Genomic DNA, 25,664 nt, shown 5'->3' on the forward strand with positions numbered 1-25,664 from the left:
CCCCCACCGCCACCGGCCCTCGCTGCCATTTTCCGAGGGAAGGAGGCGTGGGGCGCCTGTGACAGGCGGCGGTAGGCGGGGGAGAGCCGCCGCCGCCCGGCCTAACTTCCTGTCCGTCCCGCCTGGCGGCAGCTCCCTCGCCCACCGCCGGGCGCTGTGCGGCCCCCTCGCCGGCAGCGCGCCGCAGCCGAGCCCCCTCCTCCCCGCCCGCCGGAAATGGCGTCAGGCGGCCGCGGGCCCGACCCAGGCAGCACCCGCGCTGCCACGCCCCTCGCCGCCGGCCCCGCGCCGCTAACCGCCGCCGGCCGCCTGCCCGCCGTACCTGCGCGCGCCCGCTCGCCTCGGCGGCCCCGGCGCGGCGCCAGAGCCCAGGCGGTGCCCGGCCCGGCCGAGCTTCTCCCGCCCGCCCCGGCGCCGTCCGTTAGGGCAGGCCCCGCCTCTTCCGGGCCTCTCCGGCTGGGCCGCCGCCTCCTCCTCCCTCGCTCGCTCTCCCTTTTGTGAGTTATAGCAACCGTTGCCTTGTGAATCAAGCGCCATAGTCACCGTAGTCCTGGCGACTGTTACCCATCAACAACAACCGCTCCTCTCCTGCTCCTCCTCCTCCTCCTGCTCCTCCTGCTGCTGCTCCTCACCCCCTTCCTCATCGTCACCCACAACAACAACAACAACAACAACAGCAGCCACCTCCAGCAGCAACGACAGCGGGAACGCCACCACAGCCCGCCTCAGCCCAGGTGAATATGCTTGTCGGGCGCAGGCCGGCCCTCCCTCCGCTCGCCCTCCCCCGGCCGCCGCCTCACCCCTCCTCGCAGCATCCGGGCCGAGGCTGCTCCCTTGGGCTGCGCGGCTCGCTGCGCTGCGCAGCGGTGAGGGGGACGTGGGTCGCCTTCCCGGCTCCCCCGCTTGCCTCCGCCATCTCCCCCTCTCCGTCCCTCTTCCCCGTCCGTCTCGCCCCCCGCGACCCCCGCCCCCGGCCCCGCTGGGTGGACTTTGCGGCGGGGTGGGGAGGGCGTGCTTCGGCGGTGCGGTTGGGATGGGGCGGGCTGTCGGGCGGGGAGGGAGCTGGCCGCGGTGCGAAGTGAGGAGGAAGAGAGGCTTGGTGATGATGGGCATGGAGGCACGCTTCTGGGACTTCCAGGACAATTGCTTGAATGCGGTGGGTATGCATCTTACTTGGTCACTCGTTTGCACGGACGGGGGAATGTGGACATCAAGGAACGAGGCTCCGGCCACGGTCTGAGGTTACTTACTTCACACCCGAAGGAAACTGGGGGTGGGAGGAAGGATGCAGCTAGAGACGGATCCTGTAGCACACCAAGAGCTGGGCTTCCCCCCCCCCCCCTTCACTTGTAGGGGCCTTGTTCGGATTTGATGCGACTGCTAAATGCTGCAGATTTTTATGAACTTGCTGTATTTTTTTTAATCATGCTCATGTGCTGTCGATCATAGCAATCACTCCACTCTGCTTTACATAGCAATGTAGCTCTTTTATTCATATTCAATTTGCTGCTTATTTTAGTGCAAACTGTATGTTCTTTCTATTGTGAAGTGCTTTTTTGTTTATTCAGTACCCTCACCCATACACCGAGTAGCAGGGTTTTTTTCTTGCACTCCTTTTTAAATGATGCTTTCATACAACCAGTGTAGTATGGAACATCGCATGTGTAGATTATGCACGGTGAGTTAACGTTCATGTGGAAAGAATCCATTTCAGTTTCCTTAAACTCTCCATAATGAAGGAAATTCAGGGTATTGATTGAGTTTGTACTGAGCAGCAAAGAAAGGACAAAACAAGAAATAGTATTTTTTAAAAAAAGTGATTTTGTTATTACTGCTCTTTCAGGAGTGCATTTGAGAAAGAGGGAAGAGGCAGCTTTGTACTTTTCAAGGAGCTGTAGTAGAAACTGGGTTATTAATGAGAATGTTTTGCATTTTTTTACACTCCAAAATGCTTGTTTTCTTCATCCTTTTTTGCAATTGCTTATTAAAATCTAAAGCTTTGTGTCATCAGTGTCATCAAATCATACTTCTGTATACTTTTTAAATTCTTTCAGATAAAGTGAATTTTTGGCATCTATGATGGCAGTGAAATTTTCTTTTAAAATCTCCATATCCAGTTGCACTCTCCCCTTTGACCTGTCAAATCATGTGTCGTTGAGGCAAGCTTTTTTTCTTCTTGAAGTGACGACTTATTTCCTTATTGCTTTATTTAGTAAAATAGTTAGGAAAAAGGATGTGCTTGTTTTTAATCTAAAACGTACATTTTAATTGTATCTATGCTGTTTCTATTTTTACATCTGTAGAACCCTGTGTAAAATGCAGGGTTTCTCATTACAATTTCAACAATATATTTGTTTGTCTCACATTGGATCTACCAATGAATGCGACAGGGGCAGTTTTTCCAAGTAGCTATCAACTAAAAAACATGCTAAGTAGTTAGTGCATTGTTGATACCAACATTTCTTGAGCTAACGCGTATTGGATCTGTATTTTTTTTATGTATATTTCATGGGCCGGCAGGAGCTTAGAAAATACATTATTTTGAGTAATGACCAAAGGTTTCTGTGTTGTCATCTTTTTATGATTTTACTTAAGATACAACCGTATGCTGACTTTCTAGGTCCTGCTGTCAAATGACTTCTAAAGACATTAAGAATTTTCAGTGAGTTATGGTACTGTATTAGTTATATGGTGCATTTAAATCTTAATGTATTTGTTATTAGTTTTATTGCGTAGTTTATGCGATTTGTTGGTTGTGAAATCATTCCTGTCATTTACCATTGCTGAAAAGAGATGTCAGTTCTGCACCATGCCTTTCCTGAGTAGTCCTCTCACAGCAGGACAGAGTATTTACTATTTGGAATGGAATCCTTCTTGGGTGTTGAAATCTGTCTTTGCAGAACATGTATGCAGAGCCTGGGTAGCAAAAGAAAGTGCGTGCATCAGCTGCGAGACAAACTTTATGTTTTAACTCTGTGAGGAGATGTACAGATGTTTCATAAAAAATCAGATCAAAAAGTACATCATACTGTCTGAAAGCAAAGACCTTTTTAATACTAAGCCACGCTTTCTTTAGGCAGTGACTGAAATTTGGAAAGTAATAGTGCAGTTGTAATCACTTTAATATTATTGACTCTTTATTCTCTCTGAAATACTGTAATGATCACAGAGGAGATCTGGATTTTGCATTCTGATTCCCTAATGCCCACAGCTATCAAAATAGTTGGTATTTGTGATGCTAACCGGTGTTTGAAAATGAGGTGGCTTGTAATTTCTATTTTTATTTTTTTAATCCATTGGTTTTCATGACTTCAGACTGTGTAACTAATTGTGTTTCAACATATCCTAATGAGCCTATCTGTATCATATGCTTTGTTGTGCTGTTAGTGAGCTAGCCTACATGGTGCTACTGTGGAGCGAAAGCCTTTCAGTAAAGTAATATAGGTAAACAAAAGAGGAATCAAACGTACAATGGTGTTAAAGAGTTTAAAGTCAGGGTGCTTTATTTAATAATTAGGTTCAGCTTTGTTAGCACTGTCCCATTTCTTGTTCCTGCCTGATACAGTAGTTTGTTTATCACAAAACTGTCTACAGAAATAAATGTAGCCATTTCTTTTCATTTACTAAACTTTGTGTAGAGAGGGAAGGCTGTTACCATTTTCCTACTTGAAATGTAAGCAAGTATCTAAAATGCAGTGATCTTTTATCACTGCAGTTCCTTTTGGTGTTCTAGCTAGTGTTTCTGGTTTCCATCCTTTACATTGTCCTCCTATGAAAGGCTTCTTTCCCTCTTAAAATATTCCATATTAATTTTATTTTTACCTGCAGTCTCCAAAACTTACTAGCTGCAGGTATTGTCATACGGAATACTTAAAAAATGTGTAGCCTTTATATCAGATATGACTCTTAAAAGTCCTTTTTAAAAATTATTCTCAGTTGAAACATGTTGTGAACGCATCACAAATACACACAGAACAAAATAATAAGCTTTCAGTGGTATGGTAGTGTCCTTGTAGTTGGAGTTCCATTTCAAAATCAAGCTCTGTCAAACGAATGTGTTAGGATACCAAAAGTGATCATGTTTTGAAATTGTGAATAAAGCTACTTTATTTTTTTTTCCTTAGTAAGAATGAGGGCTGAAAGCATGATTAAGATTTTTTAAATGAATGGGCTAATGTTTAAAATGATGTTTTTCTGTTAGCCACAAGTTTATTATTTATTTCTGGTAAAGTTGGTTGTCAGTCACAGCAGTACTTCTCTTTTTCCACAGGTGTAATGTATACCCATACTTCGGAAATTTAAGGAGAGTGCATATACTGATTTGGCTAGTTCTAGTTTGTTAGGGACAGATGGCTGATTTAAACAGGTGTCACTTTCATTTCTTGTGCATTGTTGAAACTTCCAGAGGTTTACAAAAGAGCAGGTGATGGTCTCTGCTTTTGTAATTAGCAAAATATACTTTTGTAGGAAATTATTTTGCCAATAACTAGGTGTGTTTTAATAGTTAACATGTCATATCAGAGTTTGAAGTGTTCCATGTTTTTAATTCTTTTCTCATTGGACTTCTAAAGGAGATATGACTATTTGGGTGTGAAATTTAGCGGTTTATGACTGTGTGGATAGCTGTAGTCCTAATAATTTTCACTCTTGCAAGACCAAAAGCAGATAATAGTGCTTGGTGTAACAGTTTGTTTCACTGAATTACTTACCTTTTTTTCTTAATAAATTTGTCATGTAAGAATATGTTTTTAATAAAAATGGCCTATTATTAAGAACACAGGAGTAGTTTCAAACTTCTGTGTTTTTTAAATTTTTTAAATATTTTATTATTCAATATTATAACTTCCTTAGTTATAAAAGATTTTAATAAGAAAGGATTACATTGAAATTTTATTTCCAATGATTATTAGACATTTTTTGTTTCTAAGGGTTCCTTTTTTCTTCTTTTTAACATTGTCTTTTTTTATAACAATGACTGGTATTTATTCGTAGTTCTTAGTTATTTTCTTTCTACTAGATGCACCAGAGGGTGCTATGCTATTTGAAATATAAAATGGAAAGAAAATCCTTAATATTCTTTCATCAAAATACACTGATAGTTTATATGGGATTTGACTAAATCTTACTGAATTTTTTCTACTTTTTCCTGTGCATTGCAATATAGTAAACTTACTATTTTGGCAATATTTTGCTAAAAATCATGGAAAAAATTGGCAGTTCCACATTTGAGTATGTCCATGTGTGTAGAGGGGTGTGTGTGTGTGTATATGCATACATACACTTAAAATACAATCCCTGCTCATTGAAAGAGAACAAAGAATTATGTGTAAATTTCAGCTATATAATATACAGACATAACAGTTTATGCTTATTGAGCTAAATTATTGCTCATCTGAAAAGTTAGATGAACTTGCCTGAGAGATGCATGCATTTTGGAGTCACATTTATTATATGTATTATTTTTCAACTATATTCACATTTTATGTAACTTGTTCATTTAGAGCTGAATTCTTTTTAAAGAATGCCTTGCCCTATATGGATTTTTTTGTTGGTTTTTTTTTCCTTTCTCACTGAAACTCTTCCTGGATGAAACTGCAGTTGAAGCTTACCTGTTTACTTCTGAATTGCAAAAGAGACAGGAGCTTTAGCTGATTAGGGTAGATATTTTTTTCCATCAATCACTAGTTCTGGGAAAGAAAAAAACCCCATCCCCCAGAAAAGCCACAACCCCAAGCCCCGCAAAAGAAAAATTAGACAGATTATAATTTCATTATTGTAACTTCTCTAGTTTAATAATAGCTATTGCTTTGCCATATACTGTAAGACTAATAAGGCAATGCTTTTTTGTGCATGTGGATGGATAATGGTGTCTAGTTCACTTTAATTTCCCTTTGGAAACCTATGAGCTGGGACAAGTGCACATTAAATTGCTTGGTTTTGCACAGGTGTCTTTAGTTGGTTTTTCTGTTACACCATGGCAAGTTGTTTGTCTTTGGTCTCCTAACCAGATTTAGTGGCCCAAAATGAAGAGACAATGGACTATATTGTTAAGTTGAATTTAATACAGGAATTTTTGGTTTCACAATATACATTTTATTGAGGCTTGGAAGGTTAAATTCTAGCAATTCAAGCTTCCTCTGTAAATTCTTAACTTATTTCTAATCTGTCTTACTTGTTCAAGTTCCTATATGACATCCATGACTGTACTATGGGAACACCAAAGATTGTATATTAATCACTAAATTTGAGCATACTTTTAACATGTGATGTGTTTATTCATTAATGAGAGGAAGAAAATACCTAGCACCATTTTTAAAAGTAATTTCATCTGCCCATGGACCCAGTACATTGAGTATACCTCAGCTTCTTAGACATTCTCTGAGTAAATAGTTTCTTTAGTTCTTTCATTTTCTTCTTATCAAAGACTTATTTCAAATAAGTTTATAAAGTCTTTAAGGCAAAAACTGTGTTATCTAGATTTTGTTCAGGCTTTGTATGCTGCCACTACAACTAATGATTCAAAGCCATGTATCTGCCAAGTAAATGGCTTCTCTCTTCTGTTTTATTACCTCATAATAATTAATCTAGCTGTGTTTTCTCTTACACACCACCTCAGGGATGTTTTCTAAGTGTGCATTTTAAGTTTTTTTTTTAAAGTGTGTGCTTAAAATCAGTGTAGTGAAATCCTGCAACGTTGCAAGGCAAGAAACAAGCAAATCTGTTAAAAGGTGCAGTTGCAGTTGAGTCAGTTTACTTCGGTTCAGGTGGTCTGGTTACTTCTTTTTCTGTGGGCTTAACTATACTTCTCTTACAAAGAATTGAAAAAGTTAATAGGATTTTGAGCCAGACCTACTTACAACACGATTACTATGATTATATATAGCTATTTTATGCTTATGTGGAGTTGAAATTTGGAAATGTATTTTTAGTTCCAATGAGCTAGTTCATATCTGCTGAATTTTCAGATGATGCATTGTGTATTGTTTCTGAAGTACCTGTGGTCTGATTTTCTTTCCCTCTTGCCCCGCCAGTGTACCTACATTTGGGGAGGGGAGAAGGGAGAGCACTCTTGTTTACATAGCTCCTTTAATCTGACAGTGATACTGGATGTTGATAGACTATATGAAAATTTTACTTGCTAGTGAATTAGATGACCAGGTTTGTGAATTTGAGCTGATGTCTTTTGTTGTGACCTGTTGCGAATTATCCACAAAGCATTTACAAAAGTTGCTATTTTTCTGGAGAGCCTCATCTAAACAAAATTAGATTCTATTGCGTGAACTTTTTGTTCCTTATCGCTTGGTGTAACGTTCTGCACTGTGAACAGCTGAGAGAGCAATTTGACAGTGCAAGTCCCAGAGGAGTTGAACCACAAAAAGTAACTAGTATTTACTAAGGAGGTAAATTAGTCTACTCATTATAGGTAGGTGAAAGCAAAAATAACAATGTAACTGTAGTTTTCTTGCCATTGGAAGGAGTGGTGAATGTCAGCATTTCTGTGTTATGTTAAATGCCTCATAAATTTGGGTAAAACCTAAGCATCTCTCATCACATAACTGCAAACCCAGTGGACCAAAATCTCAGCTTACTATTATTCCTTGTAATACTCTGTCTGAGATTCACCTTTTATTTAACTGCTGCGGAAAGTTTTCACAATTTCTCATCTAGAGCTCTGATTCGGGTTTTTTTCCAATTAGACGTGCTGTATTCTTACCTCTTTATTGTTCTGTAGCTTGACATAAGCAGGAGAGACAATAGTTAAAGATTTAGTGAAGTAAGAATGTTTCTTATTCCACATTTTTGTACACAAAGGGTTGTTAATTTGTATTTCTAGTTAAGTTTTTACATACTGTGTTTATTAATGGGATTTAATGTTAATTGCTTTGGACCTTTCGGAAAATTTTGAAAGGTATGGGAAATAAAAAAAAAATTACCTTAAAACTAGGACCAGGCCCAGCCAGCATAGGTTTATGAAAGGCAGGTCCTGCATGATGAACCTTACCTTCTTCTACAACAAGATGATCTGTCTAGTGGATGACGGAAAGGCTGTGGATGTTGTCTACCTGGACATTAGTAAAGCCTTTGACACCTTCTCCCACAGTATTCTCCTGGAGAAACTGGCTGTGCTTGGCTTGAACAGGTATACTTTACGCTGGGTGAAAAGCTGGCTGGATGGCCAAGCCCGAAGTGTTGTAGTACATGGAATTACATCCAGCTGGCAGCCTATCACAAGCCATGTTCCCCATGGCTCCGTGCTGGGGCCAGTCCTGTTTAGTATCTTTATTGACGATCTGGAGGATTGGAATGAGCCCAAACTCATTGAGTTTGCAGAGGACACCAGGTTGGGTGGGAATGTTGATCTGCTGGAGGACAGGAAGGCTCTGCAGAAGGATCTGGACAGGCTGGACCGATGGGTCGAGGCCAGCTGTATGAGGTTCAACAAGGAGAAATGCCAGGTCCTGCACTTGGGTCACAGCAACCCCACAAAATGCTACAGGCTCAGGAAAGAGTGGCTGGAAAGCTGCCTGCTGGAAAAGGGCCTGGGGGTGCGGGTCGGCAGCTGGCTGGACATGAGCCAGCAGTGTGCCCAGGTGGCCAAGGAGGCCAGCAGCACCCTGGCTTGTGTCAGGAGCAGTGTGGCCAGCAGGGCAAGGGAAGGGACTGTCCCCCTGCACTGGGCACTGGTGAGGCCGCACCTCGAACCCTGTGTTCAGGTTTGGGCCCCTCACTGCAGGAGGGATGTAGAGGGGCTGCAGCGTGTCCAGGGAAGGGCCACGGGGCTGGGGAAGGGTCTGGAGCACAAGGCTTGCAAGGAGCAGCTGAGGGAACTGGGGCTGTTTAGTGTGGAGGAGTCTTGTGGAGACCTTATTGCTCTCTACAGCTAGCTGAAAGGAGGTTGTAGTGATGTGAAGATAGGTCTCTTATCCCAGATAACAAGCAGCAGGACAAGAGTAAATGGCCTCAGGTTGTGCCAGGAGAGGTTTCATGGGATATTAGGAAAAGTTTCTTCACTGATAGGTTTGTCAAGCACTGGAACAGGCTGCCCAGGGGGATGGTTGAGTCACCATCCCTGGAGCTGTTTAAGACTTGTAGATGAGGTGCATAGGAATATGGTTTAGTGATGGACTTGGGCAGTCCTGGGTTAGTGGTTGGACTTGATCTCAAAGGTCTTTTCCAACCTAAATGATTCTATGACTCTACTTGCCTTAATTAAATACCCATGCTTGATTTTCAAAGTGTTTCTTTTAGGAAAAGAGTTGTTCTATAATCACGATTTTAAACTAAATTTACTCAAAATTTCTGATTGAGAAATCTAAAATTAATTGTCAGATCATACACATTTTAAAGTTAGTTGAGTGATAGAAAGTTAAATGTTTAGCTAAGTATTTGTAACTCTACAGACACCCATTTATAAAATTAATTTATGATTTGTGAAAACTATTTAGACTACTTCTGCCTTAAGATCTGGCTGTATGCAATGTTACATTAGCCTTGGGTAGTAAGGAGCAGTTGACCTACCTGCATAGTAGCTGACTCACCTAATTAGCTGTTAGCCATGAGGTGAAATCAACATGCTAGTTTGAGCATGTGGTAGCTAAGGTTGTGTCAACATGTGGGTATCTGTTTTGTATTTAGTTCACTTCTATTTTATTTGGTCCACTCTCTTAAACCACTTCAACTGAGTTACAATTTGCAAAAGAGTTGATAATAAAATGAATATGGAAGAGTTGTTTTCTGTCAGATTTAGTACAAGGAAAAATGTAAAATCCGGTACACTTTTACTTCCTCGGAGTTGATTCTGCATAATAGTAACAGCAATTCCCTATAACTTCTAGGAGGACTTTTCTTTGGACTTTCTGAAAGGCATGAAAACTCTTCCATGAGCTGTACCATCCTTACAGTTGTTTTAAGGAGTAAAATATGCTTAGTTTTAGAATGGTGCTATGTAGCACAGAAATATAGCTCCATTCCTTTATTTTGTGGAAATCCTTTTGTGCTCAAATTCTGGGTTTTGAAGTGAAACAAGTGTGAATGTGCTAAGATGAATGCTCAGCTCTTTGTGATATGTCTCTTTCCAGCTTTCCAGGTGGTTTCTGATGGAAGATTGTCTTGGGTTGCTCTGGCTTTCTCCAGCTCTTTCGAGAACTGGAAACTCCTTAACTCCTTTGTACTGCGAGGAGTATTTTTTAAATTATATATATATACCTGATGGGGTATTTCAAGGAACAGTACTGGGCAGGTAAATTTGTAGAGGTTTTGGTGCTCTGGGTCTGTAGTTATGGGCAGATGAGAGACTTAGGGTTTTCCAAGCCTCAGGCTGGTTCATACAGTTCAGGTTTTGTGACTGAAGCATACTTTACTAGCAAACTTATGTCAAACCAAGGGAAGGTTTATTTGCAATAGGCTGAGAATTAGAGTTGGTCCTACAAAGCAGTAGCATAATTTATTATGCAAGCAGTGATTCTGGTTAATGGAACAGAGCTCTTTCCTAGTATTTTAAAGGTTGGGGGTTTTATGCTTGTTCAGTTGCAGCTGTTTTATGAAGGTTTCTTAATGCTGTTGTTTCAAGCCATCCAGATGGTCAGTAGTCAGATAACCTTACGAACTTGTACAGTCTGGGATATGCACATTTCAGATACCATCTTACCTCAATAGTTGTTTGAGGAGGCAACTGTTACTAAGATTTAAATTTCAGATAGTAAAATTACTTGCCATGATCCTGGTATGAGCTACTGAGTCAAGTTTTGTGTCTTAACAGGGCTTGAAGGTGTTAAGTATCTTCACTGCTTGTCGTTGGTTGAGTATATATTTCTCCTGATTGAATCCTGAAGAAACTGACATTTCATGACTTAAAGGAAGAGTTAGACACAGTGTCATGACTTCAGTGCAGTGGCCAACTTTCGTGACCTAATGAAGAGGTATTCTTCATGTGGCCTTGAGTCACAGCTTGTGACATCGCAAACGTATTTCAGGCAACTTACATGAAGGGGAGTGTTAGGATTACTTTACATGTGGAAGACTGCCTTTTAGGGGTTTCCAGGGCTTGATTTCAGGATGACCTGCTAGGTTATATGGTTGGAACCTGAAACAACTGTGCTGTAAATCTCAGCAGCTCTTAATGGTTTGTCCTCAGCACTGTCATAAGTTTGGGATGCTCAAAAGTTCTTGTGTTAGCATAGTGTGTTGTTGGTTACATGTTATGATCCAAGGATGGTAACTCTTCAGACACAGCTGACTTTCTTGAAAGCTCAACATCAGCAGGCTGACCATCTGTAGCCTACTGAAACAAGATAAGTTGGGGCCAGCAGTTCATTCTTTTTCCTCTACTGAAAATAACTGATGTTTTTAATAAAGTATAGTGTTGCAGAATGGCTGTGTGATCACGGCCATGACTCCCTTAAAGATCTTTGTGAAACAAAGTTAGCGTAAGTTAGCTGAAGCAGGCCTTGCAGCTGTGCTGAGGCATGCTGATAAGGAAGCTGAGAAAAACACTGACCTTGTGCCTAATGTTGTACATAACTTTGAGGAATTCGCGTAGACAAGAGAGAAAAAAAAATATGTAGCTAGCTATCCGCAGAAACCGCAAGTAGGAGGACGTATGAAAATGTAACCCTTTAGAGCTTAGCCAATCAGCAGATGACTTGTAGGCATAATTAACTGGAACTGTATATAAGACATAATCGCGCCGTAATAAATCGAAGCTTGCTTTATCACTCATATTGAGTTTGCCTGCTTGACTTCCCTCGCCGTCGACAGTATAGGATTTTCTTCCCACACTTTATAATGTGGGAAAAGGTATAATGTACAAGGCAGAAAAGCAGATAGGAAATGGGAAGTTATGTTTTGGTCATCTGTGGTAAGGTGTGTGTAGGGGAGGTTTTGATCAGAAATGATAGAAGTAGTTGTTCCAAAGTTTGTTGTATACGAAGGCCAATGTAGCAGGGTTTGGCCATTAACAATGGCTTCACAATGTAATAGGGTGTTAATCCTGCAGATTGAGATATTAATTGATAGTATGATAAGGCCTGTAATAAAATGATCAGTGTCATCCCCGTAAACCAAGCTGCCTGGTCACAAGTGTAACTTTTGACTTTCAGCTGTGCTTCTGAACTCTCAACAAGTTGCTCTCATTGGCTAGTATTTATACTTTGTTTTTAAAAAATGTTTATTCTACATGCAGAACTTCTGTCTTTCATGTATGAATTCAAAAGTTTTTATGTACTCTACTGAGAGCATTTAACCTGTTAGTATGGAAAAGGTTAATTTTGCCATAAAACCAAAGGAACAGAAGATGCTTAGGGCACTCAGTGCTGTGTGGTGTCCTGTCCTGTTTGGTTCTGTTGGGTTTTTTTCCTCAAAGAGCAAAAGAAGTGTGGCAGGTAATTTTATAGGAGTAAAAATCACCTAGGCATTGCTAGGGCATTGCTTTTTAATTATTATTTAAAATATATTATTAAAATATAACAATACAATTACATTATTAAAATATACTATTATTTTTAATTTAATTGCTTTTTAATAGTTGCTTTTTAATCTAGGTGATCCACCCTTGTCAAATGGAGTTACTTGCATTATGGCAATGGGTAAAACTGGTGGTTTTCACACCATTGACTGTTATCATGCTGTTTCTGTATTAAGTATGTTTTCTTAAATAGTCTCTTAAATGTCCTGCATAGAGTGTTAGAAAGTGCATCTTTTCTTACAACAGACTTACAGATTATCTCTTATGAGCATGGTATTCTTGTGCTACTTGGTGAAATCTAGTATGGAAGCGGTCACTGAGAAAAAGACTCTCTTTTAACTTACTTCCACAGTAACATATTGACCAAAAGGGTCAGTCCTGTGCAGTTGTCCAGGTCTTCACAGGCCCTCAACTGGCAGTCTGTAGACTGCAGGCTTGGGACAGAGTGGCTGGGAAGCAGCACTGTGGAGGAGGCCCTGGGGCCTGGGTGTCAGTGAGCTGAACGTGATCCATCAGTGTGCTTGGGCAGTATAGGGGAGACAACAGTATCTCTTGGGCAGTATGAGCAAGGGTATAGGCAGGAAATTGAGGGAACTTACTATCCCACCCCTCTCTGCACTTCTTAGGCAACGTCTACATCCATGTCCAGTTTTGCCCTCACTGTCCTGCCATTATGGGAAAGATATTGGTGAATGGGAGTAAATTCAGCAGAAGGCCACTGAGACAGCCAGATGCTGGAGCACATGTGCCTGTGCAGAGACACTGAGGGACCTGAGCTTGTTCAGTTGGGAGGAGAGATTGTTAGGATGCCTGAAATTATCAGCCTTCCGTAATATCCATGAGGAGGTAATCAACAAGATGGAGACAGGCTTTTCACAGCTGTGCGTGGTGAGAGGATGATAGACAATGTTCACAAGTTGAAACGAGGGAGATTTAGGTTGGAGATAAGGAAAATCTTTTTCCCCATGAGGACAGCCCAGCAATGCAGCTGGGGCCAAGCGAGGTTTTGACATCTCTGTTCTTGGAGATTTTCAAGCCCTGAGTGCATGAAGCCCTGAGGAACTTGTCTGATGCCAAGTGTGAGCCTGCTTTGGGAAGGAAGTTTAAGAGCTCCTGAGATCCCTGGCAGCCTGAACTATAATATAATTTTACTTGTGATTCTTTACAGCAGAAATTCCTAGACTGTGATCTAGTTTGTCATATTTTTCTTCTTGGCCAGTTCGGTTTCTTAGGCCTAGAGCTAAAATCACAACATAGTTGTCTTGAGATATATCACAAAAACATAGTTTGTGTGCCCAAGAGACAATATCCCTAACAACGCAGAACTCTTGTGTTCCTTTTTGCTTCAGTGCATTACTACCATTATGTTATTTTGGTCCAGCACTTTTCCCCCTGGATTTCACAAACTCAGGATCATACATAGACTGGATTCTGTGCATTTATTTATAAAATATTTTACAATGAAACATTCAGAATTTTCACTGGAGCCCTGCGGAGGCAAAAATAATAGCAGTAGAGAAAATTGCACTAGATGGCAAACAAATTTGTTCGGTCTCTTCAGGAGAAAGGAACTATGAACAAAGCCATTTTAAAAACAAGAAGGAGAGGCCTTAGTTGAATGTCTGGCAAAACCAAACTCCATTTGTCAATTTCTGTGCACTTCTATTTGTGTGTATTTATTAGGGTCTTAATTTGCAGTTTTTAATGCTTTTGTTGCAGTGGAAGAGGAAAACCAGCAAACTTAAAATTTTTATTGGAAATTATTTAAAACTTTAAAATAAATTGGATAATTTCCTAGCTTTGTTGAGACCAGTTCAGGGGCATTGATGAAACAATCTATATTTGGCTAACTGCCTGGTGATTTGTAAGTGGTATTCAACAAATATGATGGCTGGGAATCTGAAGAGGTGATTTTTTTGCTGTGATGAGGGTATCTAAAATCTTATCCTATTACTCATCTGTATTCCTGTTAATTTCAAAAAGAACCAGATTGTGTCCAAAAAAGGATTTAGGAAGTGAGGATGAACATTTCTCAGTGTCTGTAAAGAAGTGTTTGTTTAGAAAAATGTTTGCTTTATCATATAGCTTGAAATATAACATTAATAGCAATGATGGAGATGAAGAGCAGTGGTCTAAGGAATTGTGCATAGCAGTAACTACTATTGACAAAATCAGAAAAATAGTTTCAGAATCAATGCTTCTATTGAGTGAAGTAGTTCTGTTGGGTTTTTTGTTTGTTGGTTTTAGTTTTGTTTGTTTTGGCTGGTGTTTGAGCATTGTGGGCGTTCAGATGCCAAAGTCCATAGCAAAATTAATGTATCTCTTGCTCTTGTTCGACACTGCTTGAGGGATAAACAAAGGCATATATATATATAAAAATATATATATAAAAATAATTATGATAAATATAGTCTTGATAATCAAGGCAGTATTAGAAAGTAATCTCTTTGTTTATGCCTTAATCACTGAATTTGGTTCAGCTAACAATGAAGTATCTGCATTTAAATAATCAGATACACTTGCATTTTGATTTTACTTATAAGTTATTAAACTGGCCTCAAATTCAGGAATGTTAGTGGAAGAGGGACATAAGTTTCCATAAAGTGTTTGCAGTGCATTTTTTCCTGGGAAAAATCCTTTTGAACTAAACTGAATGCACAGTGAGACTTGAAATGTCCTGAAAGATTTAACACCAGTACTTTTTTCAAGTACCTCTATTCTACTGTGTTTGTCTTTAAGAATGTTCCTGTCAAGTAAGGTTACATGTCTGACTTCTACAAGTCAGTGATTAAAGTGAATACCAAGGAAATTAAAGTGGTGTAAATCTTGCTGAACAAAACAAAGAGCTTCAGTAAGAAAAACAAATCGAATAATCTTTAGCATATCTCAAAAACTATGTAAGTAGTACTCAGTATTGGTGTTGCATGTGCATTTAGATTTTTATGTTCTCATATTAGAAATGAGATTGGTAATGGTATCTGAGAATGTTATTTTACTGTTCCTTGGAAATTGTGAAAAACAAATGATAGAAGTTATATATAGTCTTAGGTCTTAAAATAAAGACTTGGAAATCAAACTCAGTCTTTATATTTGAATTGTCTTCTGATTCTCTATATGTGCAGTAAGGTGGAGCATAATAAAGCAAATCGTGACTAAACAATTACAAAAATCAGTTAATGTTACCTTTCATTAAACCAACTATTGAAAACAGTAGTATTTATATTACTTGAGCATCAAGTCTTTTGTAAGATAATACAAACATTTCTGTTAGGAATCTTCTGTAACATTGGAAGTCAGAAAAAAAAGACACAAATGTTCTAAATTATTCTATGATTCTGTACTTTGGATCCAATTGTGCGATTCTTGAAATTCCATTTGTATTGTAAGTCCAGTTACTGCAAACATGAAGATTCATTAACTACGTGCTGTTGTACAGTCCTAGCTTGGTTAATAACATTCTTTTCTTTTTATAATTAATGGATTTCCCCTAGTAATTTTTTTTTCTTTTCTGTGTGCCAGTATATTGTTCCATATTGATTGCTTCATTTGAGCTTTATACTGTACTTCCTATTATGTCTTATCTTGGTGTTTTTTTCTTGGAGGGGAAAAAAGCCATAGTAGATACAATGCATAATGGTTCTTATTAGCTAGGTTATTTCCACTATTTCATGTTTTCACATGCTTTCTAGAGTCAGTCTTATGTAAGAGCTTAGAGCACTGTTTCTCTGAGAGAAGTACAGTGATAAGTAAGGAGGATTTAATAATTTTAGAATATTATTTATAAATGTAAGCCTGTAATCAAAAAACAAACATTGAAGTGGCTGGTTTTAAGTCAGATATGGAACAAAAATAAAAATATTGATACCTATCCAGGAAAAATAAGCTGAGACTTGTTCAAACTGTTATCTTTTACGCTGTGATACCGTTAGGTTGCAAAGGCAGAACAGAACTTGCTGTTTGGAACTGAGTGTCTTTTACTGCAAGGTGGACAAAAAGCCACGTGGGAGTGTTTTGATTTTTTTGGGCTTATGGAGTTTTTTGGTTTATTTCTGTGTGTATGACTTTGTGTATGTTTTTGCACTAAAAATACTGCATCTTTTCATGAGACACCAAAATCAAGCTTTAATTTAATAAAAATAATAAAAAAATAAATGAATAAATATGTGTTTGTGAAAGCTAACATATTGGGAAAAGTCACATGAGAAAGCAAACAAGGTTAAAAATTAGTATCTTAAATGTTGTCCAGCGTGATACTGAATTTCAAGTATGTTTGGTAAAATAATATCCTTTACTGTGAGAGTACTTCTTTGTCACTGCTTCCAACATAATACATTTCTTGTATATTTCCTGTAGAACTGCTGTTGCTGGCTTTGCTCTTAACTTGAATATATATTTCTTAAAAAAAGAAAGAACATGATAAACAGTGAAATATCAGTCACCTTACACTATACTCAGATGGCAAGGGACATGGATACTTTTATTATCAGTTACTACCTATTTGTGTTTTTTTTCATATTTTTTTACCAACACAGAGTGAGATTGTTTTGATTTCCTTTTGAGCTAATACAGTACTTGCTGGGGAAAATGATGATTTAATTTTACAATTATGGTACTTTAAGTATATCAATACAAAGCAAAGTGGTAGATTTTTAAAGAGATACTTAAAATTCAGATGGTGGGGCAGGGTGAAGGGTATCTTCAGGACATAAAGCAATATTTTAAAATAAGGTAGCTTTTTCTAAATATGTACCCAATTTTGTAGTTTCTCTGTGAATGAAAGTTTTCTGTGTATGTATACTTAAAAATTGATTGTTCATTTTATTTTCTTTCTTCTTCTTTTTTTTTCCCTAAACAGGAAATCGAAGTATATACCACTGTTTAAATCTTCCTTTATGTCAACATTTTTTCTTCCTTTGCAGTTTGTTTTAATCCTTTTTTGCTGCCTTATTGTATTATCATTGACAGCAATGATATCTGTTTATCTATCTTCTGTAATTACAGTTATATTTTCAGTATTTTTTTGGCACTTTTTTTTAGTTACTTACCTCTGCAGTTCAATGTGTACTGTTTTTTCCTGTTCCTTGTTAGATGCCTGGCTAGCGTGTGTTTTAATATTTAACAGATTACCTGAGATAGTGGGGTGTGACAAGCCTACAAAGCATCACACATGGCTGGCAGATTATCAGGCTGGGTTATAGGGATAGCCTACAGCTCCCATTCTTTGCTTCCAGGGACAGCATGATTCTTCCTTTGTCAGCAGCCACTTTGCTTTCTTGTTTGCTAATCTCTAGCTTTCTCTCAGGATGCTTTAGCCTGCTTCATGTCAATGTACACAAAATCGACACTTAAAAAATATATTCTGAGTAACATTCTTTTAGCCAATTTTATATAATTGGAAAAATATATTGAGAAGTTTGGAATTAGTTTCTTTTGGCAACAACCTGTGGACAGGTAAAAACTCTGGACTTTTGGGGGAAAAAAATACCATATTGAGTGGAAAGCTCTGAGGATATCTTAAAATAAGGTCTTGAGTTGTTTGGATGGTGTGCCTTTTTGTTTTGGTTTTGGTGGTTTTTTTTTCACGTTCACTTTAAACATACAGAAGTGTGCTCATGTGACATCTACTAAGATTTTCTGCAGAGCTTATTAATACCTTCCACCTTTGTGGCATGACAAAGCCAAGTTCCCACACCTGGCAGGGCTGTCCAAATTGCTGCTGCTTGCTTGGGTTTGTCAGAATCTGTCCTGGAAAGCATGTGTACAATCCTTCAAGGCACTTAGAGGCTAACCTCTGAAAAAATTGTGCGACTAATCCCAAGGTATCATCAGTTATTATACTCTTTACAGCCATAATTTTCTACACTTCCTTCCACACATAGTTGTTTCTTGATTGAAGTTTTAAACGGTTCATCCACAACAGTTTTTAAATATTTAAGTAAATCTAACTGTATTGATCAACTTTAAGGTACTTAGCTCAGTGTTGCTTAGTTCAGGAAATACTTTAGTATTTGAAATGTTTGGATTGGGTAATTCTGTTCCAGTTTGGAACTCTTTTATAATGGCGTGAGAAGTTATGTGTGTTTATAGAGATTTAGGTTTCTTTGAGTTGTTCTGGGTTCTTCCAATCTTTTATATGCATAGTCATAAACATATGCTTGCACAGCTTCTTTGGGTGGCCACTCCTACAGGTGAGATCTTCTGTAACAAAGGATGGAGAAATGCTAGGCTAGGCCTTAAGCTCGTTATGGCCAGATTCTGGTGAAGTTTCTTTTATTGAGGTGTCAAGGAAGACAACCAGTGTGGCTTACCAGTTTTAGTAAGTCAAGGCCCTGTTCTGTTTTGTGTAAACAAAACCTTGATGCCTGCAAATTTCATTTGCTTCAGTGACATTGAAGGGAATATCATACTTATGAAAGGTCATTTAAGGAGAAATGGTAGATTGACGTGGCTTTGGATATCTGCTGTCTTTGTCAGAGTCCTTGTCTCTAATAAATCCTTGGGCAACATAGAAATACTTAACTAGCTCTAGCAAAATGTTGACTGTAAAATGTAGTTCAGATAATCAATATCTAGTTTTTAATTACAAACCAGTAGGTAGTTTTACAGTATAACACGCTTAGTTTGTTCTAGCTGTACCTCTGTTGATATTTTCCAAGCTGCCTGTCATCTTTGAGATAGTGACCACAAGGCTAACTTAACATTACAGTGATCTTTTCTTTATAAAATTCTAAAAGGTAAACTAGCAACGGTGATCATACACGGTAAGACTTTAGTCTTACGGTTTTGGCTGTAGAAGCTGATGGAACATATTCGATTGTGGTATTTGGTTGTGGGACTCTAGTCGAGTAGTGATTGTCAACTTAAATAGACTAGATCCCCCAAATATGGGGATAAGGCAGCTTCTTTGTGGTTTGACTCTTGCCCTAACACAGGTGAGATGTTTGGTTTTGCTTTAGAAAAGGATTTTGCAAGCTTATAAATTCTGGAGAAAAAACAAAGTTCTAGTTAAGAGTTTGTATTCATGAATGCATTCTGATGATGTTTGCAGTATTACCCCAGCCCTCTTGAGATTTCTGTGTTCAGTACAGGCTTAGTATTTGCTATTGTTTTCAGGGTACCTCTAGAAAACCTCAACCAATAAGTAGTAGGAAGCGTCTTGGGAAGAACAAACTCTAGCATTCCTCATCTGACTTCTAAAATCCGTTTTGTGACACTGGCTGTTATGGCTATTGTGCAGACAATTAATCTTAACTTTTCCAGAAATTTTTGGGACAGTGTGTTTCTTTCTTTGCTTTGTACTCTGAGGAAACACTGAAAAAGATGGACAGTCATATCAGAAAAACGAAAGAGAGGTACAAGTTTCAGAAAAAGAGATACCAACAAAATAGTTTGGGAAGAAGGTCAGCAAAACTCTGTATTACCACTGAATAAAAGGCAGTTACAATTAATTTTACACTCCCAGCATCCTCTTGAGTCAGTCAGCAAACACAGCCTGTGCTAGTGTGTTGTAGTATGGATCCATTTAAAGGACCAAGCTGGAGGAAACACAGCATTCTTAATTCTGGTGCTGTAGACAAAATTGTTCTTTGCAGGCTGGAACACCCTTAGATTATTAGAAAGAGTGGAGAAAAGCCATAATATTAATCTCTCCTGCATGTAATTTCTTAGCCATTCTCAGCAGATTTGCAAAAATCTTGGTGAAATAAATGAATCTGCAGAGATGTACATAGATGCCTAATTTGGCTTGCATAATCTGTAAAGGTGACAGACTCACAAAAGCACAACTCAGTTTGACTGCAAAGTTTTAAAATCAATTTACAGGCCTGTTGGGCATGTTTTGATATAGAGAATAAATACTACGTATTATTCTGCAATTTTAAAGTTCTTTTTAGGGCTCTTTAAAAAAAAAAAAAGATCTACTTTATGATACAGGATATGAAATTTGATTATTTTTCTGTCAAAGTTTATAATAAAATATCTGTACAGGGCACATTGTGCAACTCCATTATAGTAGCTGTTGAAAGCTGTTTGAAAGGTTTTGATGTTTATGCATTTTAACTGGCCTAACTTAAATGATGAATTAGGGTGAACATTGCTGTTTACTTTGCTGTAGCGTGCAGTAGAAATCAGATATATTGCTTTTGTGTAATTCTTCTGTTTTGGTGTTTGTTTACATTGTTCCAATCTGTCATTATAACTTTTTTAAGGGTATGCCTGGAGTTGGGGGTTGGTTGAGGAGAGTGTTAATCTATTTAAATAAATTGGTTAGAGCCATGCTAGGAGACCTGTGGTGTTTTCAATGCTTCTCAGCCTGAAAGCGCTGCATAACCCTTGTAGGTTGCATAGCAACAGGCTCCTAGCAACAATAATAGATTGAATTTCCAATAGTGACCAGGCCAGATGTAATAATAAAGCAAGAGTACAAACAGTTGTCACGGTTTTCTTTTCATAATAAACTAGTTTGAATTTAGGGAAATGCTGTTTCTCAAAGTGGTGAACATCTTTGTGAAATGAAAATACTTTTGAAAACTTGGGGCACTGAAACCCTGGCAAAGCTGCTTAGCATGAGTGACTTTGAAGTCTAGTAGTTTGAAACATAGGAGAAAACAAAGAAACATTGAATGAGTTATCAAGGAAAGAGGGTATTTAAACCCCACTTTAAATGGCTTGTAAATCTCAACTTCTTTCATAAATTGTTCTGTACTGGGACTTCACAGAAGTCCCTAGCTGTATGGGCAGATGCGTATTATGGAAGGAATATGGTCAGTCACTGTGGAATTAATGAAGTTGAAAAGAGACTTCCCCAAAGTAGGTTGTTCTTTAACTGCCTGCTGTTTAGATTTGCAGTGTCTGTCTTTGGAGCATGGGATGTCAGCTACCACTGGAAAGTGGTTGCTAGTCACAGGCTTTTCTGAAGTTAGTATTTGCTTTCTTCTTTTGATTCAGCTGTCAGATACTATGCAGCAGTTCTCATTTTTTGCAGGCACATGTTAATATAAAAATCCATATACATGTATTGATGTTTTCCTTTTTCTTCAATACACTAACCATGACTAAAATGAAAAATACAAACAATAATGTTGCTTTATGTGTTGTTAGTGAAATGCTGTGTAAAATTACAATATGTTTAAAAATACAGGAGTTTTTTATGGGTAAAAGTTTTAAGTAGTAAATGTTTTCAACTAAAAAATTACACTTACTTGTGTGAATGATTACAAGATGTAATTATTTTTCTGGGACCCAGCTGCTATTTATGTGCTAATAGAGCATCTATATTCTTTTTGAATTAATTTACCAATATACAGTATTCACTGTGGGATCATATAGTGTATTAATGGCACAATTATCTGCCAAGAAGAGTGAAGAATGTCAATGAGCTGTTTTTCTGCTTAATTAAATACTTTAGACCCAACTTAATGGGCCCACATCACATAAACATAACATTTAATCAGATATAAGTACAGAATGCTGTTTGTGCATTGAAGCTATATTTGTGTATGTCAGTATCTCTCTTCTTGATATGCCCTTGAAGGTTTTAAAGTGACTTGTATGGGAAAGGTAGGTGTAGGAAGCTACAATGCTGTATTCCTGTGAATCAACTCTGCTTTTATCTAGAGGTGACAAAGGTGTACAAAAAATATTCTTTGCTGATGAAGAGGTAGATGAAATTTTCAAGTTGGTAGGTTCATGTCTGTTAGTCCAAAACTGATGTTTCAGGAAATGGGCAAAACAAAATGAGTTCCCTCGTGAGCCTGGGACAAATACAGAATGGATGCAGAATTTTCAGAACACCATTGGACATTTGTGCAACTAGAGAACCATTTTAACAATTATTTGTGAAATTATTTTAACTTTACTTTTTAAACTTCAAAGAAGAAAGCTCCTTTCCGTTGTATGGGTGTATCTCTCTTGACTTAACAAAAAGTGAGCATTATGTGAGCACTTGGGTTTTCTCTGCTGTGGCTGAAGCATGGTCATTGTTAGGTTCAAGTCCACGGTGGTACTTTATGATTAAAAATGACTTGTATTCAGTTGCAAGAAAGCATGAGTGTGTTTGTGTGCCTGCTTTCCAATTGTCTGGAAAACAGTCTTCTTAATGTTCCTAGCTTCTCAATTGCTAAGAAGTAACCACATACTTCAAAGACTAATGAATCTGAAAAGTTCTGTTGGATTATGATATTCATAAAAAAGTATAAAAAATCTTCAAGTATAATGTGGGTTAATTTTAACGTGTATTTATAGCACTGACCTTGGAAGGGGATCTAGCAGTTTTGTATGTCACTTGTATTATCTAAGAGAGAAATAGTAATTACTACAGTGGCCTTGCAAGGATTTGACTGTGTGTGCAAATAGGAATTAGAGCAGGAATGGGTAAGAGTTCAAAGGTGTACGTGAAAATCGACACATACCCAAAATGTTGTAGGCTTTCCTTTAACTTTCCTTTAGGTTGAAGAAGCTATGTTCAACTTTGGGTAGGTGTTGTCAAGTTTGATTGTAAATGGTATTTATTCAGATACTTGATCTGTTTTTGAAAACAGTGTTAGGTGTGTGTATTGTGCTAGAAGCCAACAAAAACGTTATTGACCAAGTTTCTTCTGGGCACCAAAAGCATGCAGTCCATTGTGCAATGCTTGACTGGATATATACTAACCTCCTTGGTGTGCGTTGCAGGTACAGGAACGAGTTGTAGCTTCTGTCAGATGAATTGTCCTTGTTCAGGCCTTTGGCAGTATAAGTCAGAAGTAGATGAGAGCAGCTGCTTTAAAGGAGTAGTTGCCATCTTAATATAACTGTTTCACTGAGGTTTTGTGCTGAGGAGGGGTATCTGCATTTATTTGCACGTGTACTTGTGCCTGTTCTTTCCTGTTCTCTGTTCAGTCATCATTCTGGTACTTTTGGCAGTGCTCCCCAATAAGGTAGTATGTGATCATCTGCTCGTATTAAATTATTGTTGTTGGGTTTCCTTCCTTTAAATTCCTGTGTTTTGAGAAGCATCACCGTGGGATTTTTGAAAAGTAATTCTTCAGACTGTGCATGCTTTAGTTTTATTACAAGGGTTTCCAGAACTGGAAAATTCTGAGTTGCCCAAGCTTGACAGATTTTCTTTGGTATTTTCCTATACTTCTGGCAACTGAGAATCTCTCAGATTTCTTTAAGCTTCAGAGAAGGAAAATATCTGATAAAGATGCTTGCAAATAAAATGACAAAAGGATACTGTAATAAATAGGAGGATACCTGAATAACATTGCTAAATATTTCATATAGGTTCACATTAGCATTTTCTTGTATTAATTCATTGAATTTCATTTTGTTAATATTTTAAATAGAATTTTTGATGATGCTGAAAATGCTGTCCATGATGATGAATATTAAATGTAGCTCTCAGTTTTTGCTGCTACCTACTTTTTATTAGTTTATTGATGAGAAAGCTGTCATTAAGAAGTTTTCTTTGAGAACTTTTCCAGTTATAGTGTATTGCTGTCTTTCAGGTTTTGATTTTTTGAAGCATACTAGAACAAAAAGTCCTGTGTTTGGAACTTAGGTAATTTGTAGATCTTTTTAAAGTGAATGATTTTCCTGTTATAGTGATTGAAGGTGCTGACCTATGAGGCAAACTTTAATTTTGTCTTGGTCATGGAACATAACTACCAAGTCAAAATCGCAGTCAGCAACACAAGGTTATCCAAGTCTTGAGAAAATACGTCATTCAATTCTTACACGTATATGAGAATAGCAGTGATATCACCTTACAGCCATTTACATGGCTGAAATAAATAAATTAAACCTGCAATCATTAGATAAATATTATTATAGTTAATTGAAATGTCAGTATCTAGGGCTGTTGTTTTTCTGTAGAAGGCACAATCTCTTTTGAACTTGACGATGACGTTGACTTGACAAACGTGACATTAGAATCAGTTCTTTTGAGTAATAAGTTGGCATGCCAGTGTTCTTACAAAATGGTGAATGTAGGGAGTATCTGCTGTTACTTCAAAATAATGTTATAATATAACTGCAGTAATGCTCAGTGAAGTATTTTAGGTTCAGACATATGTCAGTCCTAAACAATTTCTGTTTCCTTAAGTTGTGTGGCTAACTTACGGTATCAAGATTTATTGACACATCGATTTTGCCATGTGTTTGAGTTTGGTTTTTTTTCTAAATAAGTTCCAATACCATTTCAGGTTTTTTTGTTACTGCCGTTTTTAATATCTGAAGTGAAACCATTGTAGTGTTGAGAAAATATCTTTTACCAGGTAATGATGCCCTAAATGTTTGGAATTTGGCTCCCATATCTATCAGTTAGTCAGTTCTGACTGCATACTGCAATCATTGCTTTCATTATGTATTTCCTCTTCAGTATGTGAGACAAATGTGTCATGGATAAAGTGAGTTGTTTAGTTTTTAGTTGACTAAATAAAATGACATTCAAACTGTAGCTGTATGGCTAAAAAAATTGTGATGCCACAGTCCTGCATACCCTGCAATGAGTTTGATCACAATCATTAAATATTGGAATGTGTGCAAGGGAAAAGGCGTAATGAAATGGACAGTAACTGAAGATAAGTTATGTGGGCACAATTTGCAGCACATCTGGTGAAAAAGGACATAGAAGGGGCCAAGATTGTCGACATATTCTTCACCTTGGTTTTTGTTGGTAAAACCTGCCTTCAGGAGTTGCAGATACATGAGACCAGTGAGAAAGCCTGGATCAAGGAAGGCTTGCCCTCTGTGGAGGAGAATCAAGTTATGACTATTTAAACTAATAGTTTTTAATGGTTTTTAGCATTTTTGTACTTGTCAGGATCTTTTAGCAATGTGGTAATGTTTAATGCTTTTACTTACTTTGAAGGTTTTTAGTGGGTTTTGCCTGGTGAGAACCTCTTGTGTTGGTTTTATATGGTCTGTTTAGTATCTTACTGCAAATATTTTGTGTTTGTGGCTGTAACTTCTTCACTGGAGGTAGCCAGGTATTCTAATGTAAGGGTAGTATTTTATTTTTTTCAGGGGTAAATGTATTTCAGACAGTTTTGAAGATACATGGGTTCTATAAGTAAAGTGTTAAAGGGAAAACATTGCCCTTTCAAATGTTACCAGTACGGCTTTCTGAATGTTTTAGACTTGGTTGCTTGTCAGGCTGCAGTTCCAGAAGCCTTGGAGGCCTCTTGGAGATGTGTAGGTTTGCTGCTTAAGTTTCAGG

At 38.1% G+C, this 25,664-nt stretch overlaps 1 protein-coding gene across 4 annotated transcripts in view; it reads left to right on the forward strand.

Moving 5' to 3' along the window:
* The first annotated feature begins 410 nt into the window (after positions 1 to 410).
* The window catches only part of RFX3 (regulatory factor X3), a 127,991-nt gene continuing 102,737 nt past the window's right edge, over positions 411 to 25,664 (forward strand). For 3 of the 4 annotated variants that reach the window (XM_005241596.4, XM_027792766.2, XM_027792767.2), the window contains exon 1: positions 411 to 734. The gene's annotated coding sequence lies outside the window, so the exon portion shown is untranslated. Of the gene's footprint in view, positions 735 to 990; positions 1,157 to 25,664 lie in introns of those variants that run through there. The other variant, XM_055790463.1, reaches the window with a different exon arrangement.

Source organism: Falco peregrinus, chromosome Z, assembly GCF_023634155.1.
Source record: "Falco peregrinus isolate bFalPer1 chromosome Z, bFalPer1.pri, whole genome shotgun sequence".
NCBI classification, from domain to species: Eukaryota; Metazoa; Chordata; class Aves; order Falconiformes; family Falconidae; genus Falco; species Falco peregrinus.